Source organism: Muscardinus avellanarius, assembly GCF_963383645.1.
Source record: "Muscardinus avellanarius genome assembly, chromosome: 1".
NCBI lineage: Eukaryota > Metazoa > Chordata > Mammalia > Rodentia > Gliridae > Muscardinus > Muscardinus avellanarius.
Window position 1 is genome coordinate 183,183,617 of NC_137786.1, and position 23,989 is coordinate 183,207,605.

At 44.8% G+C, this 23,989-nt stretch overlaps 1 protein-coding gene across 1 annotated transcript in view; it reads left to right on the top strand.

The window, feature by feature from the left end:
- PPFIBP2 (PPFIA binding protein 2) overlaps window positions 1-23,989 on the top strand; it is a gene marked incomplete at both ends in the record, with an annotated part of 116,925 nt that overhangs the window by 18,877 nt on the left and 74,059 nt on the right.

Here is a 23,989-nt window from a genome sequence, read left to right on the forward strand (position 1 = left end):
GGGGAAGCATCCTCATGTAGCCCACAGGATGCCACCACTGGCTGGCTGACTCATGTATACCCTGCATCATTTCCTTGCTTCCCATTCAGGCTTGATCAACCTCTGCTGGGTGACGCTTTCCAGAAGGAGTGTAGAGCCCATACAAGCAGCTTAAGCTATACACTTTAACTTCCTGTGGTCTATAGTCACTTTATACAGAGAAGAGGAAATCCAGAGCCAGAGAAGGCCAAACAGAAGTTTCCCCTACCCCAAGAATCACTTGAACGACTTACTGAGATTTAATTCCTGGCAGGGATTTCTGTCCTCAACTGCTCCCGCTATTCTTCTCTGACCATAATCTAGAGCCTGCTTCACTTACTCATTTCTTTGCATCTGCCCTGGCTCCTTGCTCGAGAGTTATTTCCTGTCCCTAGAGTGGAATGCAGATTTGCTAGCTCTATTTCTCCGGCTCTCTCTAGATCAAGTCCGTAGACCTGCTTATTTCTAGGGGAATCTGAATGGTAAGCAAGTTATAAATCACTAGTCATATCTGGGAATGAGTAAGGTGAAGAGCTAGTCCACCTGGAGGTAATCTGGAATGCAACCATCCAAGAGCTGGAGGAAAGATGCGGCAAGACAGAGGAAGGGAGTGTGTGATTACCTAAGCTAAGTTTGAGGATGCTGGGATGCAGTCATCTTTTTTATTTTACTTTTTTTGTGTTACTGGGGTTTGAACCCAGGGGCATTCTACCTCCAAGCTATACCCCCAACCCTATTTTACTTTTATTTTATTTTGAAACAGGGTCTTGCTAGGTTGCTGAGAGTCTCACTACTTGCTGAGGCTTTCCTCAAAGCTGTGATCCTTCTGTCTCAGTCTCCTGAGTACTGGGATTACAGGTATGTGCCACCACACCTGGCTGGGATGCAGTCTTCTAATGCTAATATCCTGCAGATCAGATTCAAAATTGGAAAGACGCCAGGTGTGGTGGCACACGCTTGTAATCCCCGCGCTTGGGAGGCAGAGACAGGAGGATCACTCAGATTAGAAGCCAGCCGCGCTGGCTTAAGAGACTCTGTTTCCAAGTAAAAATATAAAAAATAGGTCTGGGAGTGTAGCCCGGAGGTAGAAGGGCTTCCAGGAACCCCAGTACCACACACACACACACAAAAAAAAAAAAACATTGAAAGAATGCATGTAGGTGGGAGAATGGGATAGGAGCATTAAATTAGGAAAAAGGGATTGATGTTGGAGACATTGGCACAATGTCCTATCCTTGGCATAAGCCAAGGAAATTGAGAGACCCTTGTCCAGAGGCCATGTCATTTGTAATTAGACAGACTATATCCCAGATGACATAGCCTACTTCTCTTCCAGAGGCCTTTGTCAATCTGGTTTCATCCCCATGCCTTTCTCTGAACACTGAACAGTTCTTCATTATATTCATTATATGTGTTATTCAATATTTTCATTACATAGGCTGCCTGCCTGCTGTTCTGTGTAATATACCTTTACCAGTGTGGCAGGCAGGATAATGGGCCCCCAAAGGTGTCTATATACCAATGGCTGGAACCTGGCTAGAAGCGCAAAGAAGAGGTTTGCAGATAAAATTAAGGTTTTCTATCAGCTGAGAGTAGCCTGGGCTATCTAGGTGGTCCCAACATAATCACACAGCCCTCATAAGAGCCTTCTCTACTATTCCCTGAGTGCATCATTGGATTTTAGAGCCTCATTTTATTTCTAGACAATCAGCTCTGCCCAGGGCAATACCATCACATAACCAAGAGACTCTCCAAAGTGTATTTCTCAACAATAGCCAATCTGCCCTGAGTATAGAAATACAGTTTTATTCCTCACTGTACAGTTGACAATGACTGGATTTTTCTCGGTTATCTTGTTTGGATATGCATTAATTTACGTGATAGTTTTTCTAATATTAACATTTAGATTATTTTTAATTTTTCACTAACATATGGCATTGCTGCAATGCATATCTTTGTCCCTAAATATCTGTCCTTATCTCTATATATTTTGTAGAAGTAGAGTTATAGATTCAAGTAGGGTTACTAGATAAAATATAGGATTCTCAGTTAAATTTGATTTAGGTAAGCAGTGAATATTTTTTTTTTACTAAGTATGTCCCATACGGTTTGCTAAATCTAGCAACTCTAATCCAAGAGTATTAATATCTTTAAGCCTTTTGATGCATTTGTCCTAATCACTTTTCAGAAGAATTTAACCATTTATATTTTCATTGATAGGGTTTAAGGTGAGTCTATCATATGGCAATATGATTAACAATAATTAAAAACAGCTTTATTAATTTCATAGGGGAAAATGTTTTCCCTGTTGTTTTTGCTTTTTATATTTTATTTTTAGTATAAAGGATAAATTTTATTAGTTTATTAATATTTATTTTTCTGTATAACCTTTATGCTTTTAATCTCATATCCTCTCTAAAAAATAACTCCCCATATATACATGCTTACACATGTAGCATTTTACTGATATATTTAAATTACTAAAATAACCCTCAAACAGAATTTTTAAAAATAAATTAAAAAAATGGCTCCAGTATTTTCTCCCCGCACACCCTAGAGGGCACCCGGAGCCCCATGAGTGGTCCTTTCCATGGTACATGCTCTTTTTTCCTGTAAGGTTTTTAGTGCTTATGTATTTAAGTGACCTTTACAAGCCCATTGCTTTATTTGTGGCCTACATTTTTCTCACTTTGTTTTTAAATGTTGTGTATATTGTTTTTTGAGGCATAGAATTTTAAAGGGTTATAATTAACTCCATCATTCTTTTGTGTTCGAACTTTTTCTTTTCCTGTTAGGCCTAAAAAAAGCTTTTCTGAATCTCAGATGTAATAACTATTTGCTTGTATTTTCAGTTGGTTTCTCATTTGATTTTATCTTGCGATAAACTCTACTTCAACAGTTTTGTATATGTGTGATATAAAAATTGGATCTAAGTTTTAAACATTTTTTTTGAAAATTCATAAAACAAATTTCTGCTCCAAAGGCAGTCGATGTGGTTGTTGGTTTTTGCAGGACAAATTGTAGAAAATGGCTTTGTGTTCAGGTTTGGAGATTTATTTGGGGTTATTTACAATGGTTTGGGGAATGTTTTCCTTTGGTGACGTTTCCCTGAAATTTATTGGATTCATAAATCTTTTACAATAACTATGGCCATGGGCAACCTATGAATGGTGTACTTTTAGGGGGTCAGAAGTTCATATAAACATTTCAAGTAATCAGAGCTGGATGTTAAGGTTTGACTTTGAACAGAATTGACTTGTGTGTATTTTAGGTCTTGCAGACTTAAGGTCAGTTTATGTTCTGACTATACACATTCCACACTAGCTTTTTTTTTTTTAACTGAGGATTGAATCTCTGAGATACACCTCCAGCCCTATTTTTTATTCTTTATTTTGAAATAGGGTTTCACTAAGTTGCAGAGAGAGCCTCACTAAGTAGCTGAGGCTGGCTGCGAATCTGCAATCCTCCTATCTGAGCCTCCCAAGTATTGGAATTATAAGCATGCACCACCATGCCCATCTTTGCCTTGTGTTTTGAAATAGGGTCTTGTTAAGTAGCTGAGCATCTTACTAAATTGTTAAGACTGGCTTTGAATCTGTGGTTCTCCTGTCTCAGCCTCCCAAGTGCTGGGATTATAGGTATGTGCCATTAGACATGAGTTCTTATCTGTATGAAAAAAATAGATTTCAGAGCAGTGGACAAACTCACTGAGAGTTTTAGTTGGTCCTTTTGATGAGAATCTCTTGCTACAAATTTTGGTCTATGGCTCATTATCTTTGATATCACAAACTATTAAGTTTGTAAAAAATATAGAATATGGATCCCTATCCTATACCTACTAAACCATCTTCTGGTGATTCACATGCACACTAAAATTTAAGAAGTATTGGTTTAATCACAGAGACTCACTTGAATTCTTTTTTAAGAAAATCATATGTGGATAAAGATTGAAACTGGAACTGGTGGGGCAGTTGGAGGGATTAGACAGACCGATCCATGCCTCCTCATTCATAACGTCTGTGCAGCCCTTGTGTGTAACTCTCCTCATGGACACATATCTCAGAGTTACTACTTTGTCATAACATTGGCCTGGCACGGTCTACCTCTGTCTCATGACACCTCTATTAATACATTATCCAGCAAAGTGATGTAAAGAATATGTAGGTTTACATTTCACCAACAAGGTGTGCCAGGCTTAATCAGTGGCTCTGGGTGATCTCAGAGGCTCTGGATATTGCCATATTTCTGCTCCATCATCTTCAGGAGTTGGCTTTTCCTTGGTTTTATTTCCCCTAATTGTTGAAAGATGGCTGCTGGAATTCCAGGCAACTTTGTCCTCATACAGACACAACCACTCACCTATGTCCAGTGGTAGGGAACAGTTTCTTCAGTATGTAATTTTTTTTTTTTTTTGGTGGTACTGGGGTTCCTGGAAGCCCTTTACCTCCGGGCTACACTCCCAGACCTATTTTATATTTTTATTTAGAAACAGGGTCTCCTAAGCCAGCGCGCGCGGCTGGCTTCGAACCTGCGCGATCCTCCTGTCTCCGCCTCCCAAGCGCGGGGATTACAAGCATGTACTGCCACGCCCGGCTTAATTTTTTATTTTTATCTTTTTACTTAATCAGGAGGAGAAATTTTTCTCTGAAACTTTCAAACAGATTTCCCATTAGTTCCAAAGGCCAGGATTTATTCAGACTTTGCGTACTCTAGCTGCAAGGGTGGCTAGGGAAGGAAGTACAGGGTAAACGTCCCTAAAAAGTTTAGGATTTTGGATAATTTTATATTTCATATTTTTGAATTAGGGATGCTCAGCTCATAAAATCTACGCAAATATTTCAAAGTCTAATAAAATCCAAAATCTGAAGCAGTACTGGTTCCTGGCATTTCAGATGAAGAACATGCAACCTATATTGGCACTCTAGTAGGAGTTTGCCTCATCAGAGAGGAAAGATAGAGTGGGGAGAAATGAATGGACTCTGGGAAAGCAGCTCAGCACTGTGGCCACAGCACTTTTTAAGTTTGAGTTTATTCTTCTGGTTGACTGGTATGTTCTTTTTATTTTATTTTATTTCATTTTATTTTATTTCATTTTATTGGTGGTACTGGAGATGGAGCCCTTCTACCTCCGGGCTACACTCCCAGACCTATTTTATATTTTATTTGGAAACAGGGTCTCTTAAGCCAGCGAGGCTGGCTTCGGACCTGCGCGGTCCTCCTGTCTCTGCCCCCTAAGCATGGCGATTACAAGTGTGTGCCACCATGCCGGTGTTGGTATGTTCTTTTCACATTTCCTCTGTTTTTTATTTTTTTAAACTTGAATTTCTAAAGAATCTCATTGGCCTAGCTCATAATTTTTGAACTAACTCCTCCAAGCCCATGAAAAATACTAAGTGCAAATGAAGTAGAAATTTCAAACTTTTACTTTGAGCACAGTTGTGGATTCACTGACCTTGGGTCAGGTGACCACACAAGAACAAATCAACTGTGTCCAGAATGGAAGGGTGATGTAGGAAATGTGGTCTCTCAGTGCTGCTGAGACTATGATCAGGGACTATGGACCACAGGGTGTCATGGCATCTGAGGTCCACAAGAAACAGGGATTACGGGGGAGTGACTGAACATTAGAATAGGATGAAGAGTAGACAAGTCCTGGGCTTCTCCTTTGTGTCTTTACTGGAGAGAAAGCTCTTGGTCCTAGTGCATCATCCTAGATATCTGTGTTTCTCTGGACTGGGGCTAGTTTCTCTTCTGCTGGGTCTTGGCAGGCCTGAGACACAGGTAGACCAGTATGCTCAGCAGGGCCCTGTTAGCCAGGATTCTGCCTGGAGAAGGATTTCAACAGGCCAGGATCATCTGAAAGGCAGGAGGACTGACTCACCCAGCATTAGAGAGTTGCAAGTTAGTTTCCAAGTCTCTGGGGCCTAAACCTGTGCCCTGCTCCTTTTGGGACCCTCCCAGTGGGAACCCAGGCTTTCTATACAACGTTGTAGGTGTCCTGGTCAGTGTGCCTGGACAGGTGAAAGCAAGCTGAACCCAGGTGAGGGAGTATGGGAGGCAGGAAGGTGATAAAAGGCCAGCATTCTGTGTTCCCCTAGATCTGCCACTCACTTGTCTGTGAGAAAACCTCTTTTCTCCACTCTTAGTGCAATGAGAAGAAGTAGATGCCAAACCTGGAAGGGCGTGTGTGCAGATCTGAGCTGGGGGTATTCTCTGGGGCTTCAGTAAGGCAAGAAGCAAAATGGTTTTTATTCCCTTAATCTAGGAACAGAAAGTGTGTTGAATTTTTGTCCCGTTCCTGGAAAGTTGGTGGATGAGGCTTTCATACGGGAGGTTTCATGGAGTTAAGGCAAAGTGGGGCCTGGTCTGCAGAGAGGGCTCAGTGAGGCTGTCCTGCTCTGTGATGAGGCAAAACTATCACTTGCAGGAGGTGGGTAGGTGGTCTTTTGTGTTCTCAAAAAGGGTACTGCTCCCAGAGAATGAAGCTAAGGCCCTGCTGGAAAGTTGAGGCATCTCCTGTTGAGTTACCAATAAGATTGGCTCTCTCTTTCCCCTCCTCCATTTGCTATGGTGAAGAACAGGATACCATCCTCATGAGGAAGTGGCTATTTCAGGCAGGTCAAGAGCTTCCGAACCTCACTGGATGATCTTGAAGTCCAGAAAGGAAAGACATGCTCCTCAGTGGCCCTAATGTGTATCATAGGCAGGAAGGATTCCGTGCCACCATGACCACTGCCAGGATTTTGCTTGTTTCTTGAGTATACTTTTCTATGGTCCTGAAGGGTTGTATCTATCCTTCCATACCTGTGTGGTTAGGTGGTGGCTGTTTTGTGTGATCCAGGGCTAGTCTGTATGATGGAGCCCCACAAAGAGGTTAGCCAGCTGGATTTAAATGTGCTTTAGAGGGTTGAAGATAACCAATTGATTGGGCCAGCAGACCCAGTAGCTGCAGCAAAGAGTGATGATTAGCATCCCAGGACTTTGGGTGATGCCCAAGGGAACCAGAGCCAGCAGTCTGCAGATGGATCAACTATAGGTGCTTCTCTAGCATTCTGGTACGTCCACCACTCATCTTCTACCACCAGCCAGTCCGCCCTGCTGCTTAATACTGTGGATATGGACCAAGGAGATCCTTGGCGAAAGTTCAAGATGAAGTCAGAGAAAGGGCAGGCAAACCCAGCAGCAGCAGCAGCAGCAGCAGCAGCAGCAGCAGCAGCAGCAGCAGCAGCAGCAGCAGCAGCAGCAGCGTGAGGATAAGCCCAGGCCTCATGCAGGTCTCAGAGTGAGGGCTGGTGACTGGCAGAGAGCCTATTGAATGGCTGGGTGCTATGTGCTCTTTGGAACTAGAGTATGTGCAGCAGGTTTGTCCACCCTGTGGGAGCCCAGGCTCTCCTTTGTAAGCTCTGGTCAGTGTGCTTGGACAGGGGGAAGCCAGGTGAACCAAGGTGAGTGTGTATATGATGCAGAAAAAAAATGAATAGGCCAGTGTTCTACCTCGGCTCTGCCACTCACTCGTATGTGGCTTTGACAAACATCTTCTTCTTCTAGGACTCAGTTTCCCTACTGGAAATGACAGGCGAGTATCAGTGTCTGTAAGAACCTGCCAAGCATTCTAGCCTGTGGTTTGTTCTAGGTGCTACTTTGAGGGGATCTCTTTGTAAGCACCAACCCTGGCCTCCCTCAGCCTCCAGGAGTGGCTGCCCCTCTGTCAGGGCTCAGTCCGTATCCCAAGAGCAGTGAAGAGAGCTGTTCTGTATGGGTGCCCTCTGCTGGGCCCACTCTGCTGGGGAGGGAGGGCTCATCTAGGGTGTGCAAGTACCTCTGATACCCCACCAATCAGGCAGGCAACCTCAGTGACCTTTTGAACTAGTCACTTAAGAAACAAAGAAAGGGTCTCAGGGCCAGGAGGGTGCATCCCCTCCCCCATCAGCTCACAACCACCATGTCACAGATGGTAGCTTCTTCAGTTTCCAGCCCCTCAGACAAAGCCCGTGCATTCCAGCCAGATTCATCTTATGGTCTTTCATTCTGGCCAAAGAGACAAATCTGTTTACCATATTGAAAAGCCAGAGGAGTTGCAAAAAAAGATGGAGAGAAAAAGCTGTTTTATGGATTATAAAATGTGAGCCTGAGTTTCTCTTGCTGTGTGATTCATTTTCATATCTCCATTCTCCAGTCAGAACAGGGAGGGGAAAAAAGACCAGTCTGGATATATCTGTATTGAACATTTGAATTTTGAAAAGCTACAGACAGCAGTTTTGTAGGAAAACCTTTCCCTCTGGACCTTAAAAGAAAGAAGGGGAAAATTGGTGTTTATTTTTTAAGAAAAAATAACCAGACCATATGCGAGCCAATTTCCAGTATTTATTTCTTAACTTCTCCCATGACAGGTGTGGAGTTAGTGAGAGCTGAAAGAGGAGTCGGTGTCAGGGCTTCCTCTCCCAGTGCTTAACCCCCTAGGGGCTCCTGTCCTGGGCAGGGCACACAGGCGCTCATTCTTTGCTCCTGTGCAGTACTTGAAGAAACCGCTAGGTGGGAGTATGGGACAAATGCTGGGAAGTCTAAATCTCAAAGAATAGGAATAAGGTAGGGTCTTTATATGAGAATATATATATATATTTAGATTAGAAAGGTGACTTGAGCTCCTTATCCATGTCACTGCTGGACAGTATACCTGGGGCAATGAGAAAAGAGAGTTATTTCCCATTTTCCTTGGGAGGCACCACTGTGGGGCTGGGGAGAAGAGGTAAGGAGGCTGAGGATTGGTCTTGTATAGACTTGACCTTTCATTGCTGATGGCAAAAAAAAAAAAAAACCCCACAAAAAAACCTCTCTAAACTTCTTGACTCCATGTCACTTTGCTCTGGGCATTAGTAGGACAGCTCTGTACATCCAGGGAAGCATTTTCTGCCTCTAGTAATACAGCCCTGTTCTAGAGAAGTTTCCTATACCTTGAGGGGTTTTCAGTGCATTTTTGCTGGCAGAACACCCCATGCTGGTGGGCTTTCAGTAACTGCAAATGTAGCAGTTTTACCCTTCCTGGCTTTTTTTTTTTTCCTTTCCCTCAAGTAAATTGTATTCCTATTAAATTCTAGCAATCTGGATCCTCTCAGACCTGACCAAAAGAGATCAAAAGAGATTACTTCAGTCCTTAAGCACCAATGTTTATAAATGACCAAGAATGTGCAAACACTGGTGAAAGAGCAAATAAATCCTTCCCCACAAGATTTCCTGCCTCAGGCTCAGGGGACGTGGTGGGCGATGCTGCCAGGTTAGCATAACTAGAGGTCTGAGCATGTAGACACTCAGCCTCCGCCCACAGAGGAGACCTGTCAGAGCCACACCACCAAGAGACTTCTGCCCTTCAGGCACCACGAGTGGCAGGCCAATAGGCGCCAGGAAATCCGTGTTTCTGCTACCTACCGCTTCATAGAACTTCTGAAAGTGGTTTTCTTATCTCTTACTATAGCAGGTATGCTCCTGAGACCAAGAGTTTGAGCATCTCTTTCCTGGAAGCTTATTAGCGCCGCACAACTTCAGGCTCCATTCCCAACCTGCTGAATTAGAATCTGCGTTTTTTGCTAGAAACCCCTTCAGCTCAGGCAAGTCATTCTAGTTGGGCAGCTTTATCCTAATGCAGGGGTTAGTGACCCATAGGCAATAATTGGCACACTGCCTGTTTCTTACACCCCATCAGCTAAGAATGATTTTCACATTTTTCAGTGATTAAAGACAGTTCACAAGAATATTTTGTGTTGTGAAAATGATATAAAATTCAAATTTCAGTGTCCATACATTTTTTACTGGAAAACATCCATACTCTTTGGTCTAGGCATTATCTGTGGCTACTTTCACACTATACACAGAAGAAATGAATATGATAGAGATTCCATAGCTTAAAATACTTACCACCTGCCCCTCGTCCTAACCCATATTGGAGGTGAGTTCTCCATGCTTGTGTGCTATGGGGACCTGGGTGGTGGTGGCCAGGATGCAACATTGTGGCCAGGACTTTTGCCACCAAGATCTTCCCTCTCTGATGAGTGGCAGCTGTGACCAGGGTCCAGAGGCCAAGGCTCAGGGCTGAGTAGAGCCCACGATGCTGGTGATGGGTCAGCAGAATGGCACATGGCCACAAGATCCTCTCAGTCCACAGTTCTGTATTGTAAGATGTTGCTGACTCCTGGAAGCTGGCAGGAGGAAGACTTCAGACCCCCCTCTGCCCTTCTCTGCAGTTGTGGAGTTCTCATCTAGATCCTACGATAGGGGCAGGATCAAGCCACAATGTGTCGACCCATCCAAAGTGTCCAGACCTGATCACTCTGGCCTCTTCATTGATTTCTGCTTCCATGACAATTGCTCTCCCAGCCTCCTGCCCTTTGCCCCCAGCTGGCTGCCTCATATTCCAGACAGTAATGAGTTGAGACTGGTTGTAGGTGAGTGACTTGTTTCTGGCGAGAGCCTGAGGGCTGACCTCTATTTTTATATTCATTATGGTCTCTGAGCTCCACCTCACTGGAGCAGTGTGATGGAAGCAGGAAACCCTATCCCTGCACCCCCATCCCAATAATAATGGCAGCCTAAACCCTTGGGACTAATTGCTTAGGCGAGACAAAACCCAGGCTTCTTAACCTTTTTATGGTTTAAGGACCACTTTGATAACCTGATGAAAGCTCTATTTTCAGAGAAATAGAAATGTATATCTATAAGTAGTACTGTGTATATATCTTATGAATGTATTCAGGGACTTGTCTGATCCCCGTTAAGCCCATCTGTGAACTACTGTGAGTGTCCACAGCCTTGGGGTAAGCGTGGTGCAGCCATGGTTCACTTGCCAGTGGGTGGGTGATGAGGGCGCCCTGAGTGGGGTCAGCACCTGGGAATCAGGGTGTAGGAAGATGCCCGCAGCTCTTTCCCTGTCTCACCGCATCTCACTACCCTGTCTCTTTCCCTCCTGCCAGTCACATATACATGCCCTGCTCCTAGATTTTCTGGAGGATTATTTTGTGCATTTAGGGATTGAATTTCAATACATACAAGTAAAATGTACTTTGGTATTTTTTAAAGACAAAAAAAAGAAAAAAGACTGAGGTAAGAATTGCTACTTGAGGATACAGAAAAGTATGTCAAGAATTTAGCTCCGCCTGTCTGGATTCCTCCGTCCTCCCTCCTGTTTCCTTTCCTTTTCCGTCCTCACTCCTGCGTCTGGATGCCCTCCCTGCCTCATCACAACGGAGTTGAGCTAATCAGTGGAACTGGTGCCCTCTTTTCCTGAATGGAACATCTTTACCTTGGGAAAACTCCAGCTAGAACTTTAGTTTTACCTCTTGAGTCTTCCTCTTGTCCAGATAATGCTTCTGCTCCTCCTGTGTACCAGGAACTGTGCTGGGCATGGAATTAAGCAGTGAGTCAGAAATCAGACGCACTTCCTATAATCTGTCACTGTGGATAGACTTGCCAACTGTCAGCAGGGTTCAGTGACCTGCAGAGGCCAATGGGTACTCAGAAAGGTGAGGAGGAGGGGCTGCCAGGGAAGCTCCCTGAGGGCCTCAGCAGGGCCACTGGGAGGCAGCCAGGTTGTCACCTTGTCACCGCTCTCCTCTTCTGTATCTGAACCTGAGGAAGGCCCGAGCTGCTCTAGGAGAGCAAGGCTTTCTTCTTCCCCACCTCTCCTTGCCCAGCCCCAGGTCAGCTCCCTAGCCCCAGGTTCACTCTTTTTGCAGATCATGTGGCAATTCTTTATTTATCCTGGGCAGGAAGTCGGTTTCATTTGCTTTGGGTGCTGGGCAAGTGTGTGTTTTCCTAATGAATTTCTTCATTTGACTTGCCCAGGCTTCTAGACGAGAGAGAGAGAGAGAGAGAGAGAGAGAGAGAGAGAGAGAGAGAGAGAGAGAAAGCGCGCTACCCCTACATCCTTTATTAATGCATCCTCTCATGGTCTTGGCCACGCTCTGGAATGGACAGTGGGGAGGAAAGGACTGTAGCACTAGTGCGGGGCAGCAGAGCCTGCTTTTCCTCCTGGCCTCTGATCTGGGTGTGTCTCCAGGAATTCAGTCCTCCCCCATGCCAGCTGTGGCCTAGAGCGCTCCTCCCTGTGCCTCTGTGCTCTCCAGGGGCCGGGCCAGCCTGCCTGGACTGCACTGCCATCTGCCATGGGGCATGCCGACACCTGGTAGAACCTTCTCTTCAGGCTGGGACTTCCAAGCACCACCTCCCCCACCCGCGAAGGCCCCGTGGTCCTGAGATGCACTTCTGCAGAGCCTCCCAGTTACTGCCATTCCCAATGTACCCACATCAAAGATAACTTTCATAGTCAGTCATAGCCCAAGGCCATAGATTAAAGACTGGGCAAGGGAGAAAAGCTGTCTTTAGGAGCTTTCTCAAGGGAGATGGAGTATGAGGAGGAAGTTGGGGGGGGTGGCATCTCAGGGCTACTGAGGAGGTCACCCCGGAAAGCCAGCTTATGGCCACTGATAGAAAACCCTCCCTACCTCTCCAGCCTTCCCAAGGCTCCTTGCTATTTGGAGCTGCTCCCTGGTCTCATAGAAACACACAGGAAGCCTCCTCTCCCCGTCCCCTCTCTGGTTTATAAAGCAGGTCCTAGAGTATATGTGTGGGGGTGGGGGGTACGGCCAGGGGCTTCAGAGGAACGCAGCACCCTGGGTTCAGAACGTGGCCTCCAGGGAGCCTGACAGCGGTGGCCCTCAGCCTGGAGCCCTGCTCCCCAGAGCCCAGTGGCAAAGGTCTCAGGTCACAGCAGTTGTTCTCTGGTGAATAGTGCCAGCAGCGCCAAGGACAGCAGTGCCCCGCCTGGGCCTGGCACACTGCGGGGGTCCAGACCCAAACTGCAGCTGGTTCCGAATCTGCTCTTTTTTGGAAGCTGCAGCTGGTCCTGAGGGCGCAGCCTGCCGCGGGCCTGTGACAGGGGTAGGCGTGGGCTTCGGGCGGGGGTCAGGCTGTGTGTGGGAACCAGCGAGCTCCTCCAAGGGCAGCACTTATTTTTAGTCGTCTCCCCAGTCCCAAATAAACTGAGAGCAGCTGGGAGGCTGTGGGGAAATGCAGAGTGAGACAGAGACAGGAAATCGGGGGATCTCAGTAATGAGTCCCAGCCGCTCCAGCAGGGGGAGGCCAGGCAAGGAATTTTCTTTGGGACTGTTTTCCTGTGGCGGCTCCGGTATTACCACTGAAGAGAATGTCTGTGTGCCTGTGTGTCTGTGTGTGTGCGTGCCTGTGTGTGTGTGCCTGTGTGTGTGTGTGTGTGTGTGTGTGTGTGTTTACAACTCCTGTCCAAGTCTTTCCTTCTTCCCCTACGTACCTTTTTGTGAGGTTCCCTTCACAGGGCTCTCATCCCAGCCCTGGGTGCCTGTGTGAGTGCACACGCCTGCCTGTGGGGGCGGTGGGGGAGGACCCTGGAGCAGCACGGGCTGGTCTGAGTCCTTGTATATCTGAAACTGTTTAGGGAAAGGCTGAAGGACACAGCCAGGGAAGTGGGGGAATTTGAACGCAGCTTGGAGTTTCTGAGCAGGAGGGGGCAGAGGCAAGGAAGAGGAGATGGCCAGAAAAAGGGCTTTTTCAACCCAGGACTCTAACTGCTGACATGGGTGCCCAGCATGGATGGGGACATTGATGTTTACAAGCATTTCTCGTGGCTGAAGAGGGTAAGTGACTGGCTGCTTTGTCTGGGTCTTCGTGGAGATGAGTGAGGGGAGAGACACACGGGTGTGTGTGTGTGTGTGTGTGTGTGTGTGTGTAAGGGGAGGTATTTGTCCAGCAGAGCCCTGTTGTGGCCAAGTTCTTCATGAGAATCTAATTATAGACACCAGGGGAGAAAACAGTCAGCTGTCTGTCTTTGTTTCTGCTCTGACATTCTGGTGAATGAGCCTCTGTACAGAAAGGCAAGAATGGAGGGAGGAAAATTAGTGATTTTTAACTTTGCCTCACCGTGACCAGAAAAATGTGTCTACAGTGTTTTGGTGTGAGGACACAGAGAGGACACAGCTGCCTTGTGAATGCTCTGAGTTTGGAAGTTGTCTAACTCGTTCCCAGCTCCGATGTTATCCTGCGTGGAGGGCATCTGCTGCCTCTGCGTTTCCGGAGGGAGGCTGCAGGGGGGCATTCTCTTTCTTTAGAGTTGCAAGTTGTTCCTGCTCTTTCTTTAGAGGATGAGAATTTTGGGGGTGGTGTGAGTGAGGAATAAATGAACACTGGGGGCTGGAGTACTCACATAGAACTGAAGAACTCTCCACTTTTGTGGCTGCCTTTATTTATGTGTGTGTGTGTGTGTGTGTGTGTGTGTGTGTGTGTGTGTGTGTGTGTTAGTAGGGACTAAACCAGGGGCATTCTACCTCTGAGCTACATCTCCAGCCCTTTTTATTTTGAAACAGGGTCTCACTAGGTTGCTGAGAATCTCTCTGACTTACTTAGGCTGTCCCCAAGCATATGATCCTCCTGTCTCAGCCTCCCAAGAATTGGAATTACAAGTGTGCAAGTGGGCGCCACTATGCCTGGCTGTGGCTGTCTTTAAATTGGCTAAGATAGGTATGCATTTATCTTCACACTGAGGAATTTTAGGCTGAATAGTTTTCAGAGGCAGGAAGGGCAAAAATGACTGACAGATAAGAGATTTGACATTGTAACTGCAGAAGAACAGGAGGATCTGGAAATATCCAGCTCAGAAGGGACACACAGTCCCACTCCCCAGCCCTCCAACACTGGGCTGGCTGGCTTTTGACGTGCGCTCTGCGTACTCTTTCAGCAAATACTGAGTTCCTGGCACTGAGTGTACCGTGGGGAGCAAGGTAGAAACAATCTCTGTGGATCTGCTGTGGGAGAGGAGGCTACACAGTCCCAGGAAATAAACCTCAGATTACAAACTGATAGGTGCAGTGAGGAAGAGTAACAGAAGGCCCAGGGCAGCTACTGATGACTGAGAAGGAGGCCCAGGGGCCCTCGCTGAGCAAATAATACTTCAGGGAAACCTGAAAAAGCAGGAGTGAGTCAGGTGAAAAATGGGGTAAGGACCACTTCAGGCAAAGCAGAAAGGTCTGTGCAAAGGTCCTAAGGCAAGAGGGGTCGGGCAAGGCTTGAGACTGAGAAAGCCAGTGCGGCCTAGCTCAGCCGAGCTGCAGAGGGTCACCGGTGACACAGAACAGTGACGGCCGTGGTGAGGGTGGGGGTCACGGTGGTTTGTGTGATGGGGGCTCCTAGCAAGTAAGCGGCATGGGATAGGCTATGGCGTCCAACTTGTATTTTAAGAGAATTACTCTAGCTGTGATGTGGTGTATGGAAAGCTGGCTGAGGAAAACTGAGGGAGCTGAATACAATTATGGGTCCGAAGGCTTATAAGAACCAACTAGTACAAACCCCTCATTTAGCAAAGCTCAAGGGAGGCTAAAACCTCGTGGTTATTAGTGTCTTTGCTATCGGTGGTGCCGCCTGGTTTTGAACCCTGTTCTCCCAGTTCAGTTCTTTCTTCAGCTCTTTGGCCAAATATGTAGGAAACGATTGGTTTAAAACCCAGCAGAAATCCTGAGTGCTCAGACCCTGTTTATCTGGGAAAGGGGACACTGCAGCCACCCAGAGAGCACAAGATGATCAAATGTTTTGGCAAAGGTTTACATCATAAGATTTTTAAAAAGCCTTGCTTGGGGGAATTTAGGTGAAAAGCACCAGAAGTTCTTATTTCCTTCATTTCCAAAGTGAAGCTTTTAACTGACTGGGAAGTTCTTTCAGTCACAGTTGCTTGGGTTGTGGGAGCCATGTCCCAGACCCTGGGCAGGTGTCTTGCCTCTGTACCTTGTTCAGGAGGAATTCTATCTGTGGGGACACTAATTCTGCATGTGATGCAAGTTTAGAAGGCCCTGTCTGTCATGACATGCAGGTTGTGAACTCTGGCTTCTGTGGCCAGCTGAAAGTTTGCTGGGGGAAGCTCTAAGCTGGGAGACCTCAGTACCCCCAGCATGACTCAAAGCTAGACAGATATTTTTCTTCTACTTTTAGAATTTTAAGGAGCATTCAAAAAACAAAACACAGAATGTTGAAGTGTGCTCAGAGAATGATCCCTGTTCTTCACCCTAAATATCTCTGCCAGAATTTTTTAACATCTTCTTTTAAAAACTTCCCTTTCACCTGGTGACCCTGATCGGGAGTGCTGGGATTCACCCTTGGTTTGAAAGAAAAAGTTGAGACTCTTCTGCTTGCATGGCCTCTGAGACGTCTCATCCAGCCTCAATTACCTCTTTGGCTTCATCTTCTATATCTACCTCCTTGAGCTTCCAAGTACACACCCTCTCTTTTCTGAGCTTTTTATCCCAGATATCATTTCCTTTCTAGTTTCCACCTTCTTTATCTGTCTCCATCAGGACCCCACCTCCCTCGATTCCTTTGCTGGCCCCATTCTCTCCAGTGGGCTCCCCCAGCCCAGTTCTCTGCCTGGCTCGCCCACGCCATCTAATATGCTTCCTTGTGGAGAAGCCACTTTTTTAAAGGTGGATACACTGTCCTGTCATTCTTCTGCACAGACGAGATGGGCTCTAGAAACAGGGGTGCCTGGAGAATATGTGATCTGGTGCACAGAATAAGAGCCTTACCCTTTGACCAGCACACAGCGTAATGCTCAGGGAAAAGGGGTGATGTTTAGAGACGCACAGGGCTGGAGGAGAAATATTTGCTCAGAAAAGAAACATTGCTTCGGGGCCTTTGAGGGAGGGGATAGTGTGTACTCTTATAGTGAAGAACGTGAAGTTTGAAGCAAGGCCTGGATTAAAATCCTGACTTGCCACATTGACCAGGTTTGTGATTTTAAGTAGATTTCCTCAAAAAAAAACCCTGCATTTTCTTTCGCATAAAATAAGATCATTGAGCTGGGCGCTTGTAATCCCAGCATCTGGGAGGCTGAGACAGGAGGATCATGGTTCTCAGGCAGCCTCAGCTACTTAGTGAGGCCCTTTGCAACTCAATGAGACCCTGTTTCAAAATAAAGAACAAAAAATAGGGCTGGGGGAGTAGCTCGAAGGCAGAATGCCTCTGGGTTCCATCCCCAATACTGCAAAAAACCAACAAACCAACCAACAAAAAAAACCTTGTACCTTCCACATACAGGTTTGTGAGGATCAAGTAAGATGAACCATTCGATAACCTGTTTTTGTTGAATGCTATTGGCTATTACCAGGGAGGGGAAATCGAAAGAGGAACAGGTGGGAATAAACTGGTTCTCTTCTAGTAGTGCATTTTGGACCATTCATTCCTCAGCTCTAAGCTTCTCCCCACATTCCAGATCATGGTCCCAAACCAAGCCAATGAAGGACTTGGAAGAGGTAGCTGCAGCCTACCCTACTACAGGTAACCAGCGGCCATTGGCTGCTGGATCTGACCAGGTTGACTCTTGTTGCTGAATAAATGCTGACCAGGGCTGACCCTCCAGGTCATTCTTCTAGAAACAAAGCCTAAGCACAAGGTAATTCTTGCCACAAATACCCAGAAGGCCTCAGCCCCTCAGCTATGTGGTTTCTGACTCACCAAAAGCTCATACCTATACTCGAGGTTAGTGGCAACCTACACAGGTGTGAAAAATCTATAAATATAGCTTCCAGGAAAAGAAATCTCAGTGCTGTCAGTATCTTTACACTGTCCCCTGGTTTCCAGCTGTGTTTAAGCCAAATTCCAACCCAAAGTCAGAAGGAGAACAGAATTTCCAAGCATGTAATTGGCCCGGATTATGCAGTAGAATATGGGATGAACTAAAACTACTAATATGGGACTTTATTCTAGGGTTGATCTTACAGCCTGGCTGCTTGGGCCAGAACTGCTGCAAAGACAGGTAGACACTGATCTCTGATTTGCCCTGTGCTCCTGTTAGACCACAGTGACGGCTGGAGTAGGCAGCAGCTTCTGTGAAAGCTGCCATCACTGGTTAAGAGCAGAGATCCTGGGTCCATACTCTTGGGTTCATATCTCATCTTTTGGTGATCTTGGATGATTAACTTTCCCAGGTCTCAGTTTCCTGGATTGTAAAATACAAATAAATAGCCGGGCGTGGTGGCGCACGCTTGCAATCTCTGCACTTGTAAGGCTGAGACAGGAGGATCGCACAGGTTCAAAGGCAGCCTCAGCTACTTAGTGAGGCTCTTAGCAACTTAGTGAGACCCTGTTTCAAATAAAACATAAAAAATAGGTCTGGGAGTATAGCTCAGAGGTAGAAAGCCCCCGGGTTCCACCCCTAGTACTACCAAAACAAAAAAAATTTTAATTAAAAATCCAAATTAATGGAACATATGTAAAATACTTTTAAAAAGCACATCATAAATGTGAGTTATGAAGATAATGTTGTTTTCAATTGATAGCCGCTGTTTACTCCAGAGACATGTACCCAGCTTTGATTTTGAACAGAGAGATTTTCCAAGCCCAAGCAGAGAGCAACAGTGGGTATGGCTCCTCAAGGCCTTCAGCCATCCACACTGCCCATCATGTTCTCCAGGAACTAGGAGAGAGAATTCTGTCATCCCTGGTCCTCTGTCCCCATACATTTGACTTCAGTCGGCCAGATCCTTGAAAAAAGCCCCAGGGCCTCTTTAACTCAATGGAATTTAATGAATTGGCATCATACAAGGGTTGTTTCCAGTATAGCTTGAGGGTACTCCACAGCAGTGCAGCCATTGGTTGTTTTGAAGGCTGGCAACAGTGCTTAGAGATTTTTGCCTCATTCTTGCATTCCTCTCTTCTACCCTTTATAGCAATTCTTTCATGCTTTTCCATTTGTCTCCAACCTCATACTCCCTTCTCAACTATTTCACTATCTCTTTTGTTGAAGAAAAAGGAAGGCCAAGTTCAGATGACTCTTTCATCTTCCCTCCTCTTTATCACAAAATGTCACTATATTCATGGCTATTACTTTTTAACTCCCTTCTGTTTCACAGTGCAGAGTCCCTTCCCTCACTGAAGGCTATTTCAGTGTCCTGATCTCTTGGCTCAGCCCTTTTCTAACTCCTGTTCCTAATTTTTCTTTCAACTTCTCCCTGCCTCCCTTGGAATAAAAAGTCTCTCCTTAGTTATTAGGAAAAAAAACAAATCAAAACTATCTTTGCCTGCCTCTTCATGCTGTCTTCTAACTTCCCTTCTTTTCTCCATTAAGATTCATGAAAGAGCACGCTAACACCACATCTTCAATACTCCTTCCCAGTCACTTGCACAATGTTTTTGTTTTCCTTTCTATAATATTGCTCTTGCTATATCTAGTTTCTAGGCAACCTTTCTCATCCATTTTCCCTCAAGTTCTTCCCACTTGGGAATCTTTTGGGATTCCTGACAGTCTTGTGACTAAAGAAACAACTACTCACTCTGTCCTTCACCTAATTCCATATTCTCCAGCTGTCAGTCTTTCTGCCTATTTTATTGTTGGCTTCATGTCTTTAAGGTGTAGGCCCAATGATTCCCAAACTTATTAGCTTACCAACTCCTTTTCAGGGAAAAAATATACTCAGTGCGCTCCTGGGTATTTCCTCTTCCCCTTTTAGTTTTTCATTCAATGCCCCTTCAAGTGTACCTGAGACTGATACTGCCCCCTAACCCCCAGATGTTCTAGTGTCCCCAAGCTGCCTACATTATCGCCAACTTTTGGACTTTACAGTAGGCAGTCTAAGAGATACCAGGCAATTAACTCTGATGACTCCAGGTAAGCTAAAACAGTCACAGTGCCCACTCCACCCCCATCTCTAACACTCAAGGATGTCACTCTTTCTAGATGTGTTTTCTATAATAATGAGTCAGTGTGTCTCTTGGAATGGGCAAGGTGAGGAAACTCTTCAAAGAGTCTCCTCTTACTCTCCTCCTTGTTTTAATATCATCCTTTCACAGAATACTGGCACACATACAAATACCACTTCTATAGCCCAGTGCTATAAGCTCCTTATGTATCCAGCCACCTGATAAAAAAGAATTTAGCAGTGACTAAGATTAGCAAAGGCTATAATTTTGGAAAAAAGATCTTGGTAAATCAAACGTAATCCTGTCACTCCAAATCTAGCTCCTTAAAAAGTTCATTTAAGTAGCCTCACCCAGCCCCATGATTGAAGAGCTTATGGACTATCTTTAAGTTATAATTTGTTTGCTGTGTCAGTTCTGGAAGACCAGAGTGCCTAAAGGGTAGTGATGCCATGCCTTCATGGATACCCTGTTCATATTGAGAAGACTATTTTCAAATAATTCCTTTACAGCCTTTAGACTCAGTCATGTAAGTAGTGCCTCTACTATAAAATCTCTTTTCTTGTGAAGGTAAAATGTGTTCATCTGTCCCCTATGCCTCTGCAGTTGGTATATACACAACTCTCTCTGATGGAACTTGGTATATCTAGATGTTCTGGAGTAGTCAAGCCATTTAATAAATACATGAAATATGATGGCATGAACATTGGTCAACCAAGAAGCTGCTTAATTTGCTATTTATGAACTCTACTTTGTTTTCCTCTGAGCATTCAGATTATTGGGTAATCTATCACAATAACTCCACCAGCAATACTTAGCCTGCCCTTATAATTTGAACCAAGAGGAGGGCAGTAGGGTCACGGTCAGAATAGGATCTCTCTTGTTGGACTCTAGGTAGCTAAGGATCTGATTGTACTTTGTTCACACTGCAGTTGGAAGGAACTTCTTAACTCCATGCCAAAGAGAGTAGATTGTCTAGACTATTCATTGCCTATTAAAAGCAGAACTTGTCTTAAGAACAGTGGGTTTATAGTAGCTTTCAGGAAACCCTGAGCCCTTAACCAAAGAATGTGAGGGAGGTTTTACTATTTACAAGCACCTGCCTATATTATGAGTCAAGCACCTCAACTGTTTGACTCCTTTGATGATGGGTAAGCTAAGCCATGTAACAGGAATTGACTATAGCTTATGAGACCCACTTACTTTTACTTAGGTAGGTCCCTTTATTTTTAAGGTCTCTATATTCCAGGTTCCTATAAGACTTGCCTGTAAGTGGTGCTTCTGAGCTTGAGGTCTAACTTTAACGACTTTGACATCTCCTTTGAAGTCCTGAGCCTGTCAGGCATGGCTCATTTGCCACTAGTATTCTGGATTTGATGAGACCCCCTTGACTAGGCAGCCTGAAAATACTACGTACTTTCTTTTGTTTTCTTATTCAGCCAAAAGCATATGAGGCTAAAGAAGGAAGAGCCATCCAAGAATTATCAGAGCCAAGGATTACCCAGTGTTGGGTTCAAAATCTCTATCATGTAATTCAACACATTCTGGTGATTTTGAACAGTGTGTATACCATGGCAAAGACCCTAAAGGAACTAAAAGCTATATCTTGTAGGAAGCACTGAAAGAAATTTGGCTCTACACCTAGCCAAGAATATAGACTTTGATTTCAAGAAAAGAGGGCAGATATGCTAGTAGAACACCAGGCAGGAGCTCTAAAAAGCAAGAGTTGGCTCTAAAAATCAACAAGATAGCTACAGCTATCACACTGGGGATCTGACTGTCTTAGAATTTTTTTCACATTCTTTCCTTGCATACCAATGACATCCTTCTTGTTACCTTTCCCTTGCCCCATCCAACTACTCAGGAACCAGCTAGGTCACCAAGTTCAGCAAAGTGCAGTGCTGGCAGAAGGTCTCCGGGGACAGGTCAGTTAGAAAATGATGCAGCATTGCCCTCCCCCAGCATCCCTGAGGGTACACCAGAGCATGTGTGAAGGGTGTGTTCTCCTGGCAGACACCAGACAGGTTATAAAGGAGTCATGCTCTTGGGATTCTGCATGGCCCCCAGTCTTGGCATCAAGCACTCCTGCCCCACCAAAACTCTTTGGACAATCCAACATGGATATCCTTTGGCCAGACTACAATAGTCAAAGGGTGATGGCTTTGGAAAGGTGGAGTAGGGTTGATTTAGCTAGAAAATACAACCTAAAATTATTGTAACTTCTGGATTTGGACAGAAATTAAATTCAGTGTACTACAAAAAGTAATTATAAGGAGGAAAAAAATTCTGGCTGTGAAGCTATGACTAAAAAAACATGGGCACCTTTTCAGGGACAATGGAAAAGCTAACACGTCTTTAGCTGTGTGTGCCAAAGGCATGATTCTAGGGCTGTTAGGTAAATGAGTCCTGTGTTGTTACTCAGGCTTTTTAAATTTTCCTTTCCAGCCTGAAAGCAATTCGGTTATTGTTCCTGGGGTTGTATGTACTGATCTTTATAGATATTTCTTAGATGTTCTGATCAGAAATATTGCCTTTCTTGTTGTCTTGCCCAAGAAGAATGAGTTAATTAAACCTCTCAGTGGAAGGCATGAATTGCTTCTAATTGAACCTTAATCATTGAACTTAGACAAAGCCATTTAAATAACTTCCATATTATTATGATCTTCCAAAAACAGTTTATAACACTGAGGAATTATTAGAGCACCCTACTATAAAAGGCATTCTGTATTGTTATTTCCATACTTTTTCCACACATAGACTTAACTGACCTTCTTTGTTGCTCTTTTTCTCTGTTGAAAGCATTGGAAGCCTGAGATGAGGTCGCCTACCTGAGATTACACATTTAGGTGTAGCCCTGGCCTCCTTAGTATCCTAGGTATGTCCTCTGACTACTAAGAAGGCCAGGCCTTGGGGAGGAGGATGCTGTAGGAATTCTGTATGTGAATGTAGAAGCACCCCAGCTTGGTCCCCAGGGATCCTCTCTCTTGAAGCACAACCAGACAAGGGTGACAACAGGAAAACGGCAGCGCTGAGCCTCCAGCTTCTCGCCCTGGCATTTGTACAGCTGTGGATGGCATATAATTGTTCTCAATATCACTTCTTAAATAGTTGCTAGATATGTTTATGTTCTTATGTATCCTTTGTTTATTCATTTTGCCTTTCATCTTTGTATCTTTAAGATTTTAGCTCCTACTTATTTCTTGTTTTCTTTTACCTTATTTCTTCTTATCATACATTCCCTCTCACCCCACCCCAGTTAATGCTCACGGACCTGCCTGGGCCTGTTGCATCTTGTACTCATTACCTGCATTAACTCTCTTGTTCCAGATGAGAAATAAGAGTGGAGGCAAGCAGGTGGTGGATAGAAAGCCACCCATTACACACAGAGACGGGGTGCCTTCTTATCCCAGTACATCCCACACAGACACACCCTGGGCCACAAGGTAGATTCCTATTAGCCCTTGATGATGATACTAGTTCTAACTATAGTTGGCTTAAAACTGGCAACCTTGTCTTTAAAATTTCCAGCTCAAGCAAATAGAGCAATGGTAAACAGAATTCCTTTGTGATTTAGAACTGTACCCAAATAGCAAGAATTCTTTCCTGCAAATCGCTTTCCAAAGGAGTAAATTTCAGTCAGGTGATCACTTTTTGAGACAAATACATGAGCCAGAACATTTGGTTACAAAAAACAGAAACTCAGTTTGAATGAGGCCAACCTCAGAGGGAACCAACAGAAAGGGTCAGAGTGTAGCTCTGCCTTTAGACAGTATGCACCAGGCCTGAGAATGCTACCCATCAATTTCTTGGCTTTTATTTGCTTTTCTGTGCACTTTGGTTTTGTACTGACCCTACTGCAAACCAGCTTCTTTCATGTAGAAGAGGACGTAGTCCCTGGCAACTTCAAAACCTCCTAGCACCACCAATACCATGCTCTCTTCTCAAGCATAAAAATTCAGAGAGGGGCCGGGGGTGTAGCTCAGTGGTAGAGTGCTTGCTTAGCATGTTCAAGGCCATAGGCTCAATCCCCAGCACTACATAATTAAATAATTAAAATAAATGTAAACATTCAGAGGAAGAACTCGAACCAGCCAAACCTGAGTCAGGTGGGTAAAGATGAAACGTTTCTTCATTTCTTTCCCTTAGCAAAAGAACAAGGGTAAAATAGACTAGTCTAGGGTTTTCCACAATTTATAGGGTTTCTTTTTGGGTTATAAATATACCCTGATAATTTTATCACTGATAAAATTGCAGTCTTCCCTAAGATGTGGAA